Source organism: Centroberyx gerrardi, chromosome 4, assembly GCF_048128805.1.
Source record: "Centroberyx gerrardi isolate f3 chromosome 4, fCenGer3.hap1.cur.20231027, whole genome shotgun sequence".
Taxonomy (NCBI): domain Eukaryota; kingdom Metazoa; phylum Chordata; class Actinopteri; order Beryciformes; family Berycidae; genus Centroberyx; species Centroberyx gerrardi.
In genome coordinates this window covers 33220150-33236763 of record NC_136000.1, presented here as the reverse complement: position 1 = coordinate 33236763, position 16614 = coordinate 33220150, and the positions used below count along the sequence as shown (strand labels likewise).

The window sequence follows — 16614 nt, the reverse complement described above, 5'->3', positions numbered from 1 at the left end:
CCCTAGTTTAGTCCACATTAGAGCCATGGACCCCCATTTGATGAGATTTTGTCTCTCGGACCCAAATCTGAGAATACTTTTATTGTTAGATATGATTTTGATCCAGAATCCCATGACTGTCTGTATTGTAGGTAGAGAGATAACAGTGAAACTAAGATCAAAACAGTAATTCTTCTACATTCTGTAATTGTGTTAACTATTTGTAAATTAAATAATGCTGAAGTTTAACAATTCATCAATTTGCTGGGGACCCCCTGGAACCTCCTCAAGGACCGCTGGTGGTCCCCGGACCCCACGTCGAGAACCACTGATCTAGATAGTTATGGTAGCCAATACACTCATTAACAGACACACAGACACAGGGAGTAGCACATTAATGAATCCTTTACTCAAATTTGCCAGCTGAATGGGACTTTGAAGAGCACATTTTGTTTTAAGGCAGGTACTGTAGTACTGTTGCCTATTCAAACCAACGATCTGTATTTACATTTAAAATAATAATAATAATAATAATAATAATAATAATAATGATAAGATATTGTAAACTATATCCAAACCCTACATACAAACAGCTGAGTGTCCACTGCCTTGCTCCTATTTGAAGGAGCCAAACACATGCCTACGCCTGTCATTAACAGAGATGAACTGTTGGCATATTTGTTTTACATCAGTGTTGTCCAGTGTGGCACACATCAGCATTGTTCAATCTCACTTGTGACATGTAGGCTACTTACGGTCGTCACTCGTCACAGACGCACGCGACACGGTACTTAAATAAACTAACTTTAATGGCTAAACACAACTGTTACTAATATAAAATAGCATGGAGTCCTCACTCGCATGCTCGCCGGTAGGCGGAGCTTTTGCTCTTCTTGCGTTTCGTTACAGCGTCCGTTGCTATGCCGACGCGGGACACCAATGCACTACACCAATGCAGCGGGACTCGTAGTAGAGAACGCGATCTGTTAACATTGACTAGACACTGACGGACAAAACAACGTTTATTGTCAATCAAAATAATTGCTAGGGACATTTCAGAGTCGCTTGATATTGGTAGGGACACGTCCCTACCGTCCCTACCCAATTCTACGCCCTTGTCGGGAACACGTTTTTTTCCAAATATACAAAATACATGTAGACAGGAATAGTAAATTCCTGTGACCCCTCGATTATCGGCAAGAGGGTAAAAAGCTAGTCCACTGTTTTGCGACCAGATTTGAATCCGTATAGCTTCTCCTGAGTCTGAGGTTCAACAGTCGGTCGGAGTCTCCTTTCCAGTGCCTTGGCATAGGCTTTCCCAGGGAGGCTGAGCAAGTGTGATTCTACGATAGTTGGAACACACTCTCCTTTCCCCTTTTTTGAATATGGGGACAACCACCCCTGTTTGCCAATCCAAGGGCACTGTGCCCCAAATCCATGCGACATTGGCTGTTGTGGTCAACCACAACAGCCCAACAATATCCAGAGCCTTCAGCATTTCAGGTCGAATCTCATCCACCCCTGGCACTTTGCCACTGGGGTGCTTTCTGACTAACCCAATGTCCTCTGCCAAGGAGATGTGCTCTGACGCCCTCAAATCTTCCAACTCTGCCTTCTGTCTGAAGGGAGTGTCTATTGGGTGTAGGAGTTCCCCAAAGTGCTGCTTCTAACTTCCAACAATATCCTTAATTGAGGTCAGCATTTCCTCGTCCCTACCAAGAACAGCCAGGGCGATGTCCTACTTTCCTTTTGCCAAATCGTTTTCCAGGACCTCTTCGAGACCGTCCGAAAGTCATCCTACATGGCCTCTCCAAACTCCTCCCACACTCAGGCTTTTGCTCTGCAACAACCGCAGCTGCAGCCTTTTTGTTCTGCCAGTATGACTCTGCTGAGTCCAGAGTCGCCCATGCTAACAAGGCCCGGAAGTCCTCCTTCTTCAACTTGAGGTGGGTGACCATCACTCAGTGGGTGTCCATCAGCAGGTTCTTGGGTTGCCACCATGACAAGCACTGACCACCTTCTGGCCACAGCTCCTTGCATCTACTTCCACAACAGAGGTTTTGTACATCATATACAGTATGTCATATACATACTACATATACACATCATATACTACATAATTTTATACATCATATACCATACTACACACAAACACACTCATGCCGACGGGCAATTTAGGATCTTCAATTCACCTGAACTGAATGGGATACCTCAGATAGCTCAGTCAGACTAAGGCTCAAACATTACTAATAGTAAGTAATGGATTTCCCATTTTGCTTTGTCACCAAAAATCCCAAACCTGCTTATATCAACTAAATTCCTGCAGACAAATGACTGATGACTAACAAGATAGCCTATCATCATTATTTTGTCATTTTGATAAGTTATTAAATGTCACCAAATTGACACATCTTAGTGATTAATGCTCCACTGATTTTATATATATATATATTTTTTAAGATTTACCTTCCAGTTCAATTAAATTCAATAAATATAATTTATTAGCAAGTGAAGACAGTATGCTCATCCTTTTAGATCCTGTGTTACCACTCCTATGCACCTGTCACAGAGACACATTCCAGGTATGCACAGTGTTTCAACTTTTTGGAGACTATTATTCTCTTATTATCCTAGACTGCGGTGTGTTGTGATGCCTACACATTTTTTGCAGAGTTTTTTGCATTTTTTGCTCTATTATATTTTATAAGTCACGATTCTTTGGGGATAGATGGGGTTAAATTATTGGAGGAGAGGCTTATAATCAGGCGTTTCAGCATCCCCTCCCAGTGAACCCCTCGCCACAAAACTGAACTTCTACCAACAACATAGGTTCATCCTTCTCAATAAACCATGTGCCATTTCAAATATAGAACAACACAATGAGCACATTTCTGATCTACTGGGTTGGTGTAGACTGACCAGAGGCCAGCACAAGCCCAAGGGATTATTCTGCCCCGATGACAGACTTGTGTCCTATTCTAACCTTGTCCTGCGTTTTTTTTTTTACAGGACAACAGTCTCTGTCATTGACCCTAAATCAATTTACAGGTCAAGTCTTTTTCACGGAACTCGCTGGCATGCAGGATAACGTTGCTCAGCCAGGGTCTCTGGTAGTTAGACTGGTTCAGGTGGCTGCTCCTGCTCGATCGGCTGTTCCAGTCCACACTCAGGGGCGAAGTCCTGTGGGTTGATATCTTTTTTGCATGTTGCTGCTGAGGCTTTGGAGCGTAGCAGGTGATCCACATGCACACTGACTTGGCGATGACCTACTTGGACTGTGTAGCTTAGAGGGCCTTTGCATTTGAGGATCAGCCATGGAACCCACAGACATTTTGTGTGTCTGAAATCATGCACCATCACTCTCTCTCCCTCAACAAAATGTCTGACAGACCTGGAGTGCTTATCATGGGCCTTCTTCTGTTGCCACTGATGTTTCTCAATGACGATCGACATATCAGGCTTAAGCAGCGTCAGCCAGGTGCGTCTGGCGTTTCGGGAACAGTTCCGGGGTGCATTCAAAGAGGTGTCTCATGAGGCTGATGGTCTTCTCAGCTGTCATCAATTGTGTTTGGAACCCTTCCATCCACTTGGAATGGACGTCCATGACTACCAGGTAGTGCTGTTTGTTTGTTTCAGCGTAGTCCACATGAATCTGCTCACATGGTGAACAAGCCCAGGACCATGGGAGAAGGGGTGCAGCAGCAGGTTGGTTGCGCACTGCTTTACAAGTCGTACACTGACCCACAAACTGCTGAATATCCTGATCCAGGCCAGGCTACCACAGATAACGTCTCGCTAGAGCTTGCATTCTAGTGATCCCAGGGTGACCCTCATGCAGATCAGACAAGAGTCTCTCCCTGAACTTTGGAGGAATAATCAATCTGAATCCCCAGAGCACACATCCATGGTCTGTAGACAGTTGATCTTTCTTATCTATGTAAGGCCGCAGCCTGTCGTTACTCACGTAGTTGGGTCAGCCGGCCAAGGTAAGATCCATTACTTTGGAAAGGACTGGATCCTTTCTGGTTTCCTCTGCTATGTCTGCAGCAGAGAGGGGCTGCTCATCAATGAGCGAGACCTGGAAGACTAACCCTGCGTCTTCCAGACTGTCCGTGTCACCATTGCATGGCAATCGTGATAGTGCATCCGCATTAGCATGGTCACTGGATCTCCGGTACTCAATCTCATAGTCATACGCTAACAGTATCAAAGCCCACCTCTGCATGCGGAGTGCAGCAAGGGTAGGAATGGCTGCCTTGGGCTGGATGGCCAGGAGGGGGCGATGATCTGTTAACAGCTGGAACTTCCTTCCATAAAGGTACTTATGAAACTTTTTTACACCAAAGATGATGCTCAGGGCTTCTTTTTCAAGACTGGCTCACCTGACACACCTTCTCCTCACCTGTCAGGCGGCAGAAAAGTTCTTCCCAGTCCAGCCTGATATACTTGAGCCAGTCTCATCCTAACAGGGTTGGCCTGTTTCTTTTCACTACAATCAACAGAAGTGTCCACACCTTCCCTTCATACTGGACTGGTACGTGTATCTTCCCCACTGCTGGAATGATGTTGCCAGTGTAAGCTGAGAGATGGACAGCTGTGGATGTGAGGTGGTATTGCTTCAGATGCTTTCTGTAGATTCGCTCAGGCACCAAAGAGACAGATGCCCCTGTATCCACTAACATGTTCACTTGTGTGCCAGCCAATCCTATACTGACATAAATCCCATCTCTGCATCCCCGTGCAGTGTACCTGCTGAACAGTTCCACATTGTCCTCCTCATCCGCCCCTTGCTGTGCAGAATCTGTGTATTTGGCACTCCTACACACCCTTTGGAGGTGTCCATTTTTATCACAGTTGTGACATTTTTCATTGATAAATCTGCAGGCACTGGGGTGGTGATTGTCCCTTCTACACCTGTAACAGCGTGTCTTGGGTTTATCAGACATTAAATGCTGTGACTGAGCGCTGCTCTGGGAGTTGTGGGAAGTCTCTGAGTACGCTTACCACATTTAATGTCAACGTTGTGGATCCCTTGTTGACGTGCTGGGTGCCCTGACAACTCCATGGTATCCTTGTGAGCCAATTCCAGAGCAATGGCAATGTCACAGGCTTTCTTAAAATCCAGTTGTGTCTCTGACAACATACCTATGGTATGCTTCACCACAGAGACCACACACAAACTGATCTCGGAGTGCATCATCCAGAAACTGGCCGAACTTGCGTGTGCTGGCTAATCGTTACAGAGTAATAATGTAGTCAGCCAATGATTCTCCTTGCATTTGAGTACGTCTGTAGAATCTGAAACGCTCCGCAATGATGATAGGCTTTGGCTTAAAATACTCAGCCAGTATTCTTGTAAATTCCTGGTATGTCAATTCAACAGCCTCTTTGGCTCAATCAGACATACTCTGTTGGGCCAAGCACACTGAGAAACACATTTGCCTTCTTTTCATCTTTAATTTCATTTGCATCCAGCCAACGCTCAAAACGTTCTGGCACACGTCCAATAGTTGCCATTTTTCTTGCTGATATTTTTTTCTTTAGTCCTTTATAATCTTGTCCACACTCCCTTAGTCTTATTTTCCCAGTTTATTGCCACATATTTTCAACCGTATCTCTCCCCAGTGTAAGAATGATAGGTAACGCTTTATTTTACAGCCCGCTAATTACGGTGTAAGTAGTTTATAATTATGGGGTTGTAGAAGTGACAGGAAAGTTTAGACGGACAACTTCTCTAGTTGACTACACCAACTTGTGTGTCATTTATTTTAACCACAGAGCAAGACAATTTACTTTGCGTTCAAAAACACAACATATGTCGAGCAGACGTCAGACTCAGAAAACCAGACTTACTTAAAGGGGCCGTGTCTCCTTAACCCTGAGAAGCACACAATATAACTGCATGTGTTAAACATACCCAAACCACAGATTATGGTGAATAATGTCTATAGAGTCCGCCACATACGTCCCCCCAGAATTCACCATAACAGAGAAAGTCAACGTGGAGGGGGACGGATGACCCGGCCACAACGGCTCCGCAGAATGGGAGCGGGGCGCCCGCAGGAGGGGCCTTGGGGACCCTGCGGCGGCGTGGGGGCAGGGTGGGGGTGGAGGCAGGGCAGGGGAGCGCCCCTGCCACGGGGGTAGGGCCAGGCCAACGGGTCGGTCCAAGTCCAGGTGAGCTGGTTTGAGGCGCTCCACAGAAACGTGCTCCGGCTTACCGCCGATGTCCACCACAAAGTGCTTGTCCCCGGCCTCCAGGACACGGAACGGGCCGTCGTAGGGCGGATGAAAACATACCCTGCCGACTGCAGACTTGCGGGGACGTGAGACCGTGGGAGGCCGTGATGCGAAGTGGGGACCGGTGCGAAAACACTGGCGTTGTCCAGGAGCGTGGCCCATTGGCGGGCTGCAGACCAGGGAGCCGTGGTGTTAGGGACGAAATCCCCTGGGACCCGCAGCGGCTGGCCGTAAACCAGTTCGGCAGACGAGGACTGGAGGTCCTCTTTAGGGGCGGTCCTGAGGCCCAGCATGACCCACGGGAGCCTGTCGACCCAGCTGCTGTCCTTGAGGCTGGCCCGAAGAGCGGCCTTCATGGAGCGATGAAACCGCTCGCACAACCTGTTGGCCTGTGGGTGGTACGCGGTGGTGCGGTGGAGCTTCACCCCCAGGCCCTCTGCGACTGCGCTCCAGAGCTCGGACGTAAACTGTGGGCCTCGGTCAGAGGAGAGGTCAGATGGGGTGCCGAACCAGGCGACCCAGGACCCGATGAACGCCGGCCCACCTCGGTGGACGTCGTCGACGACAGCGGGACGGCTTCCGGCCATCGAGTGGTCCTGTCCACCATGGTGAGGAGGTAAGTGAAACCGTGGGAGGGGGGAAGGGGGCCCACCAGGTCCATGTTGACGTGGTCGAACCTCCTTTCGGGCACCGGGAACTGCGCCAGAGGGGCTTTGGTGTGGCGGTGCACTTTAGAGCGCTGGCACTCCATGCAGGTGCCAGCCCAGTCTCTCACGTCTTTTTTGAGCCCGTGCCAGACGAACCTGGCCGCCACCAGCATTATAGATGGCTTTTTGCCCGGGTGGGAGAGGCCATGGACGGCGTCGAACACACACCGTCTCCACCCAGAGGGAACGACGGGCCAGGGCTGACCCAAGGAGACGTCGCACAGGAGTGTGGGGCCGGCGTCGTCGAAAACCACGTCCTCCAGCTGCAGCCCTGTGACAGCCGTCCTGTAAGCCTGCATGTCTGGGTCGGCGGCCTGATCAGCTGCCATGCGAGCGTAGTCAAGTCCCAAGTGAACGGCCCCCACGATGGCCCGGGAGAGGTAGTCGGCGACAAGGTTGGCCAGCGACATGCCGTATGTCTGTGGTGAACTCCGAAATGTAGGAAATGTTGAATGGCGAGGAAGAGGCCGAGGAGCTCCCGATGGAAGGTGCTGTACTTCCGTTCACTGGGGCGTAACTTGCGGCTGAAGAAAGCGAGCGGTTGCCAGGCACCGCCCACCCACTGCTCGTACACCGCGCCGATGGCATAATCCGAAGCGTCCATGGTGATGGCAATCGGGGCCGTGGGAGACGGGTGCGCCAGCATTGTGGCATTAGCCAGAGCAGTCTTAGCATCTGTAAATGCCTCCCTCTCTGCGGACCAGTCCACCGCGTGTTTGGGGGCCTTGCCTTTCAGAGCCTCGTACAGGGGTCGCATGAGTCGAGCAGCTTGGGGGATAAAGCGGTGGTAAAAGTTCACCATGCCGAGGAACTCCTGCAGGGACTTGATCGTGAGCGGGCGCGAGAAATTCGTGACGGCGTCCACCTTCGACGGGAGGGGGACTGCCCCGTCTTTGGTGATGCGGTGACCAAGGAAGTCGATGGTGGTCAGCCCAAACTGGCACTTGGCTGGGTTGACGATCAGCCCGTGCTGGCTGAGCCGCTTGAAGAGAGTCCAAAGGTGGGACAGGTGTTCCGCTATGGAGGTGCTGGCGACGAGGATGTCGTCCAGATAGACGAAAAGGAAAGGCAGGTCCCATAGCACCGAGTCCATGAGGCGCTGGAAGGTCTGTGCGCCGTTCTTAAGGCCGAACGGCATGCGCAGGAACTCAAACAGTCCGAATGGGGTGATCACCGCCGTTTTGGGGACGTCCAGCGGGTGGACGGGCACCTGGTGGTATCCACAAACGAGGTCCACTTTGGAAAAAAATGACTTTCCCCGCCAGGTGGGCGGAAAAGGCGGGGAAACTGCGTTAGTCGCCGTGTTCAAGAAGAGCTGTCACTGGAAACGTCCAGCAGACAAACGTCGGGGTCACCAGTGTAGAAGTGGCAGGAAAGTTGAGACGGACAACTTCTCTAGTTGACTACACCAACTCGTGTGTCATTTATTTTAACCACAGAGCAAGACAATTTACTTTGCGCTCAAAAACACAACATACGTCGAGCAGACGTCAGACTCAGAAAACCAGACTTTCTTAAAGGGACCGTGTCTCCTTAACCCTGAGAAGCACACAATATAACTGCGTGTGTTAAACATACCCAAACCACAGATTATGGTGAATAATGTTTATAGAGTCCGCCACAGGGTACTAATAAAATAACAATGCTGTAGTTACATGGTAACAAAACAAGAAGTCCGGGAATTAAGGGGTAACAATTTTGTAATTATGAGAGATTTATGAGGTAGTTATGGTGTAACTATTTTCATAATTCATACAGTGCTTGTTTCCCTCTTGTTCCCTGTAGTTATGGAGTAAGTACAAGGTGTGCGAGCTGTAAAATAAAGCAGTGCTTGTTCCCTGTAGTTATGGAGTAAGTACAAGGTGTGCAGGCTGTAAAATAAAGCAGTGCTTGTTCCCTGTAGTTATGGAGTAAGTACAAGGTGTGCAGGCTGTAAAATAAAGCAGTGCTTGTTCCCCTCTTGTTCACAGTAGTTATGGAGTAAGTACAAGGTGTGTGGGCTGTAAAATAAAGTAGTGCTTGTTCCCCTCTTGTTCACTGTAATTATAGGGTAAGTACAAGGTTGCCCCACAGTAAATACAGTTTAACAGAAAATCACATACGTCCATCTGACTACTTTGGTAATCAATGTTAGGAGACGAGACCCTAGACCAGCTGTTTGGTAACATTTCTGTAACAATATAGCATACACAAAAAATATGGAACTTGAACACACAGTAACAGACTTAACTGAACATACAATAACTTTATTGAATGTAATATACAGTATGTTGAGGTGAAATATCAAATATGTCAATTTATAATATAAAATGTAAAATAAAAACTTTCAGAATCCTTTTATAAAGCAATGTAGGGTCTAAATTTGGCTTTTAGGGGGAGTAGTTTTTGCCTTTTCTTCAGGTCTTCCATCTTCTCTTGCAGTTCAGGGCAGCCTGGACAAAAGTCCTCAGCTGAGCACAATAGTCTTTTAACCGTGAACTTGAACTCCGAAGCTAGTGCCACCTGTAATCACAGTTATTAAATGATATGGCATTACAATCATCCCTCAAAAGAAAAAAAAAACTTTTGAATTGTCATACAATAAAATTAATTAAATGTTCCCTTTTAGGACTGGACGGTTGCTAATAATTACAATATACAATACAATAGTTAATGTAACAGCTGTCAGAGACAGTGTTGTTGCATGTTCTCAACAACATCACTGTAGTGATGCTTAAGATTAACGTTAGGTAACGTTTGCTAGCTTGATATGCTATGTAGCCAGCTTGCTATTGTAGCAAATGTTAACTTACACTTATAATCAAAAATGTAATTTTCGGACAGCCATATCTTTTGTTCTTCTTTGCACATTCACTGTGTGCAAATTCCTCTATGAACCAACTAATGTCGCCGCTTGAGAGAGCTGGGAGATCATTAAGACAAGTTGTAAAATGCCTTAGGACTGGCCTGAACTGGATGTTACCTGGTTATGGCATCACTTCCTGTTAACATATTGCAGTGTGCAAAGGCTCACCTTGTACTTAGCCCACTCCATAACTACAGGGAGCAAGAGGGGAACAAGCACTGCTTTATTTTACAGCCCGCACACCTTGTACTTACTCCATAACTACAGGGAACAGGCACTGATAACACTTCTTTTGTCCCCCCTAATTACGTTACCGTACCCTGTAATTATTTTTTAAGCATGCAGTAATTACGAAGATAGTTACACTAGAACTACATTATAAATTTCTCATAATTACAAAATTGCTATCCCTTAATTCCTGGACTTCTTGTTTTGTTACCATGTAACTACAGCATTGTTATTTTCTTAGTACCCCATAATTACAAAATACTTACACCGTAATTAGCAGGCTGTAAAATAAAGCGTTACGAATGATATTACCTGCACCCTTGCAGGTTCCACTTTTCCCCACAAGATGGCAGAGGAGCGCCATCCTAAACCATAGCGGTGAGTGTCAACCAGGCAATCTCCGTGGTTAGCCCAGCTAGCTAACTAGCAACTCCACCAGCTTGTTTGCTATGGTCTTCTTTACAGACGAACAGCCAAACTTATTTTGCTACGAGTTTTATTCATCAGTAGACGATCTATGTTGCATCATTTGTCCATTTAACCACGTTTATCCACGTCACCACTGTAATATTCTAATAAGGAGAAGAACGATATCGGGAAGCAGATAAGTGGAGGATTTATTATTCAGCCATTAACACGGTACAGAACGTAAGCCTGGGGCAGAGCGGCCATAAAGTAAATACTGTAACTCCTGTATACTGTCGTGCCCTATTAAGTCTTTAGAGTCCATGGTAGTTTAGCCACTAGTGTATTTCAGTATACTACAACACTGATTTGTGGATGATTCCTGTTTGGTTTGCTTGTTTCCTGTGCTTTGTGGTGTATATTTTCAAATGACTTTATATTCTGTGGTCATAAAATATAGTATCTGTTTTTTGCTATTTGTTGTCACAGAAAAAGGTGGTTGGTGGCTTCCTTGACATGTCATCCCCTCACTTTAAAAAACAATACACAAATAAACAAATAAACCTGTAGCAAAACTGTTTTTTGTTTTGTTGGCAGTTATGTTAAAAAAGTAAAACATGAAAAAGTTATCGAATATTATCAGTATTTTTCACTGTTGATTGAATTTTTCAATTTTGTATTCTGCCCCCAGTAGTTAGGTTGGAATTAGGGACCCCTGCTGGTTGTTTTGTGTTGTGACTGTCAATGTTGATAAAGTTTTCAGTTTAAGCCAGCACTCTATTTTGTCAGGGGAAAAGATGGGGGAAACATCATGTGGTGACATCCATGTTCATCTCCATTGCTTGTCATTGAAAAAGCATAATCTGTAAGTAAATTGAAATATGAAGTTGTTGTTTATTCTATTTTACCATTATTTGAGAAGAATATTGCTTGAGAGTTTTTACTTAGATGTGTTAGTTATGCTAGTGATCAAGCCATACTGCTTTCATTCTGGGTTAGAATTTACAATTGTTGTAGTTGTATATACTTACCTGTTATACCTACTTACCTGCCATGGGGATTGTTGCTGTAGAACAGTCCTTTGTGTAGCATTGGTGACATTGGGGTTAGACTTGGATCTGTAGTAGTAGTAGTACAGACAATCTGTAGTAGCAAATTAGCAGAGGCTCAATTTGTTGCTATGCTCATGCCTAACCCTAACCCAATAATTTGAATTATCTATTTTTTCTAGTTTTACACGGCATCCATTAAATACATGAAGTCATCTCCAGTCTTCATCACTTATTTGGGAGAGTGTTTAGCTCGCTGTTAAGCCTTGTACGCAAACGCGGGGTGAGAACAGAAGAGTATACTGCACATACAAGGCACTTTAGGTTTTTTGTTATATGCGTAAGTAAAGCATTAATGTAGGCTACAGTTGTATACAGTTGTTTGCAAAGTATTACACAACAGTACAACTAGTTCATTGTTTCAAATATTAGCCTTTATTGAGGTGGGAAATGAATTGCATTATTTCCCCTCCACTTCATGTTGACTCTATGCACGTGTCGTCTAAAACTGTTGGTCTGGAACCGCAGCGGTTCTCCGTGGCTGTAGCTTGCACAAAGTATTACTAAAAACTACAAGTTCATTGTTTTAAAAACAGCCTTTATTGAGGTGGAAAGTTAATTATGTTATTTCCCCTCCAGAGTTGCCATACTTTCCGTTGACTCTGGCATGTGTCGTCAAAAACTGTTGGTCTAAAACTGTGAGTTTTCTGTGATTTAGTGTTGATTCACTTTTCATGAAACTTCAAAATGATCACAGTACATCAGGGACTTGAACTCACAATCTTGTGCTCCAAAGACCTGTGCTTAACCACTCTGTCAACTTCCAATTTGGTGTGCCTAAGTGGGCAAATGAAACAAGTGATAGGTCGTAGGTGATAGTCCCTCCTATGTTGAATGCCTCAGAAAGAATATTGTAACTGTATTAGTGCCCCACATCACTTTACAGACATCATCTTGAGAGTACAGACATCATTTGTCCTTAGTTTGATAAAGATTCATCAAACTATCTTCAACATGTCACATTGTCAATTTAGCAAACTATTTGCAGGTGCACATTTCAATCTACTGTATGCTTAGTTTCATTTTTTTGTCCGTTTACTAATTCAGGAATGACGATTTCAAATGTTTTTTTCTGTAAGGAGGAGGACAGCGCTGTGAGATCACAGTGCCCCCCACTGCTAAAACAGAGGGGGGCGACTTCAGAATCGGGGGAAGATTCGCACAGAATCTTTCGTGTGCAAAAGATTTATCTCACTTCAGCCGACATATCCTGAAAATGTAAAGGTCCCATATCGTGGAAAACGGGATTTCCCTTGCCTCTGATTATAAAGGACTTGGATGTGCTATCTAAACATAGTGGAAGTATCAAAACGCATGGTAGCCTACTAAATCCACACAATCCATATTAGGAAACCGTGCCTCTAAACAAGCTTTGTGGCGTCACAAAGGTTCGCTCACTATCATTTTTGTCAGAACTAATACACTAACAAAGTGGTTTTTTTTCAAAGCGGTTGCACGGTTGTCATTGTTAATTACCAGAGAGTTTTCCCTACCTGTCGCTGTCTGTTCTGCCCATGGATGTATTAAACTATGGATGAGGCATTCAAAGATGGCGGCCCATTCATTCCAATGAAAGTTGCTCACCCAGCGCATACGCCGAAAAAGTTTTAACGAATCCTACTTCCGTGTCCACAGCACCTGTGCAGTAGTGTTTTTCTTGGCCCCGCCTATCCCACATGAACGAGTCTAGTGGCGTTCTCGTTGCGAACGTGACGACAGCGCGTTCATGTGCAGCTTTCTAGGTTCTAGGTTCTGATTGACTGTTGCTGCTGCAGACTCGGCTCTTCGGGGAAACCATCGTCCAGGTATGACTCTATCATTTATTCAATCACAGAACATTTGCTTTATTTGTATAAATCTTACATCCGATGTGAAGTGATTCAGTCTGGATAAAGTTGAGCTAAGCTAACGTTGGTAATAACGGTTAGCATAACGAGACGGCTAAGAATCTAGAGGCTAGAGTCAGCTAACACATCCATGGGTTAACATCAAACAAGTAAAGATAGAAATGTTCGCTAACGTTAGATCATAGACTAAACTTTGCATTTGTGATTTATGCTCCACTCGTGTTGCTCCACTTGTGTTGAACGTTGTCTTGTGTTTCTCACAGGGAGTCAAGTTCATGCCACACATCGCTAGCCAGGTCCATGTCAAGGGTTTACTTGCTTAACCAGGTGAGGAGATTAATTTTGAACTTAATTTAGAGCATTTTCGACGAGAGATAGTTCACATCGGTCACAGATAGTAATGACTTGGTAGCAACTTTTTCACCTTTACTGGAGCCAGTGCTTCACAAATGAAGTACTTTTCACCCTGTGCTGTAATCATCATCATCATCATGATGTATGCCAACTGTTTTCTGTAAGACACTGAGCCGCAGATACTAAGTGCAGTTTCTTCTGTTACAGAAACTCCTGCTCTTCAAGAACCACTGACACTTCTCTGGAAAATGCTCCCAAATAAATTAACTTATTTATGATGTGTTCTGGCCTTTTCACTAGTTTCTTTCTTTACTAGATTTCTTAACCCTTTGCTTTTACTGAATCTTACCTTGTACTGACATATTACAGCTGCCCTCTGTGGACTGGGGCTCTCTAAATATCCACCTGTTATAAACTAGTGTTCCAGTTCAAAGATGATTGTGTTTTGTTTTGTTTTTTGTCTTGTAATGCTTGATACTCCTGAGAATGTTTCACCCATATAAAATGAACATGTAGAATGAAACGTATTTTAAAATAAATGTTTACTTTACATATAACAGTTTGTCTTGGATCATCTCTTAAATAAGTCTTATTTGTCATCACTCTGTAGTCCATTGCCCTCAAATTACTTTTCTCCATCTTACCTTGGTTATTACATTTTACCAGCATTATGTTTTTCTAGTCACAAATATCAATATTATGTTACTAATAGTGTTTTTATTTATACAAGTCTTACGAAATATACATTGATACATTTTTTGAATGTCTCTTCCTTGTGAGTAATTTCTGACAATATTGACTAAAGCCACACATCTAGACCACATAGTCCAAGTTAACCAACATGCTGTTGCCTCAGTGTAGAGATAGTATTACTTGTAGCCATTATTATTCTACTGCATGTATTGATTTAATCCATGGGACTGAACTACACTGGATCAAAGGTGGGTCACCTCACAACATTTAGTCATGAGAAATATTAGTACTCTGATCAAACAGTCCTATATAAACAGTGTACGAAGATAGGTTTGCATTCTGCAACTTAGATGCAAGGTATGCTAGTGAAAAAAAAAATCTTACATTATTATCATTGGGAATATTCTAGGTTCGTTTGGTGTCACACCAAGGTTTACTTGAGTTTGCAAGTGTTATACTGTCTAGACTCTGTCATAGCAAAATTTCTATAAGCTTGATCTCCCTATGCAGTGCCCAGAAACACACCTGGTTGGAAGAAGACTCAATTCCATTTACATAATAGACATTATCAGTAACTCAAGCAGGTTAACTCAAATTGGACATCTAACTATAAATTTACAGACAGTAAAAGAAATTAGAACAACCATCAAAGCCCAAATATATTCATAACTTTAATAGGATAAAGAAAAGTACATAGGCATAGTCTGTAAACTGAGAATTTCGAGATGTAAATAAATATATAATAGTAAGTTGGTGCATAGAACTGCTTATGCTACATGTAGCTGGTTAACTACAGCAATGTTATAACGTTAGCTAGCTAGCTTGCAAGCGACCTATTTAATCAAGAGAGAAACAAAAACAAAATAGAAACCATCCGTTATTGTTCTTAAGTCTTGCCTGTTAAACCTAAGTGTTGGCGGACGTGTAGGTTGAGTTTAATGTGATCTAGGTTGATCACATACAGCTAAAAGCCTCCGCTAACAATCAGATAGCTGTATAGCTTGTCAACAGTGGAAGTAGAAGCGGTGAATGCGCACGGAGCGTTCCCGTGGCCTAGAGGCGCGTTCACGGAGCTCCAGAAAATACAGCTTTATACGGCTCTTGGTGGCTTCCAAAGAAAAATGGACCCAATGATTTAAAACTTGATAATTCAAAGAGTCGTTTTTGACTTTGAGTGATACCCAGAAAAATTTTCCCGGAGTTTTACAGCTGTTTCTTTCCCCATGTATGTCTATGGGAAAAAGTCTTTTTGGGCCCCATGGCGTCACGTGACTTGCAATACCGAGCTTGGCCACTACGCCAAAATCGCCGCACTTGGTTCTGCCGGGTCTGTGGTTTCTCACGTTTCACTGGTTTCACTGAAATGGTTAGCCAATCAGAACAGAGGGGTCGCTAAAGAGTAACTAAACCCCAAACCCAAATCTGTGGTGAAGCCTGACACCTAATGGTGAAAAGTAGGGTACTGAAATGCCCATCTGCTGTTGGTGGGTGCCAGGTGATGTCACCCTCTATACAGTACAACAGGTGATGACATCACCTGGCAAAGACACAGCAACAGAAACAGCCTGTTCTTGGCAAGGCTCAGAGAGATGCTCGAAAATGAACATGTAACAATGGATTGAGAGTGTTTTTGGTACATGACACCACACAAATGGTTTTTAATGGACCTCAAGACAAAATAAAACACTGGAAAGTGTAGAATATGGGACCTTTAAACTCTCTATGACATATGGCAGATTTTTGAATTTTTGATTTTAATATCTATGGAGATTTGGTTATTAATGAGCCACGCCCAATTTAATCAATCACAACCCCATTTCAGAAGTCAACTTGGACATGATCCTAGAGCATGTCAACAAAGTTTCATAAAAATCTATGTGGTCAATTATGAGATATAAACTTTTTGCATCTGTAGTGCCCACTAGTGGTAGAACTCAAAATGCTGCAAAATGTATGTATGTATATGTATATATTATTATTATTATTATTATTATTATTATTGTTATTTATTTATTTATTTATTTATTTATTTTTTCGCTTTTTTTAATTTTACTAAGGTTATTATCTTCATGAGACATCTGTCACCCACAATCAAACATTGCATTTTCACACACACCCACCTACACACACACACACTTATCTTTTGTTTTTCTATTGCTTTGTTTTATTATTCATTCTTTACATTAAAATAGTGTTGTTGCTCTTCC

General features: G+C 43.9%; 1 protein-coding gene and 1 long non-coding RNA gene across 2 annotated transcripts in view; one reads left to right on the top strand and one right to left on the bottom strand.

The window, feature by feature from the left end:
• The window catches only part of shank2b (SH3 and multiple ankyrin repeat domains 2b), a 287358-nt gene that overhangs the window by 216188 nt on the left and 54556 nt on the right, over nt 1-16614 (bottom strand). The gene's annotated exons all lie outside the window — the stretch shown is intronic.
• Nucleotides 13242-13970, top strand: LOC139909466 (uncharacterized). The gene is made up of 3 exons (XR_011784521.2): nt 13242-13318; nt 13624-13687; nt 13922-13970. It is a non-coding gene; the product is annotated as an uncharacterized LOC139909466 (long non-coding RNA).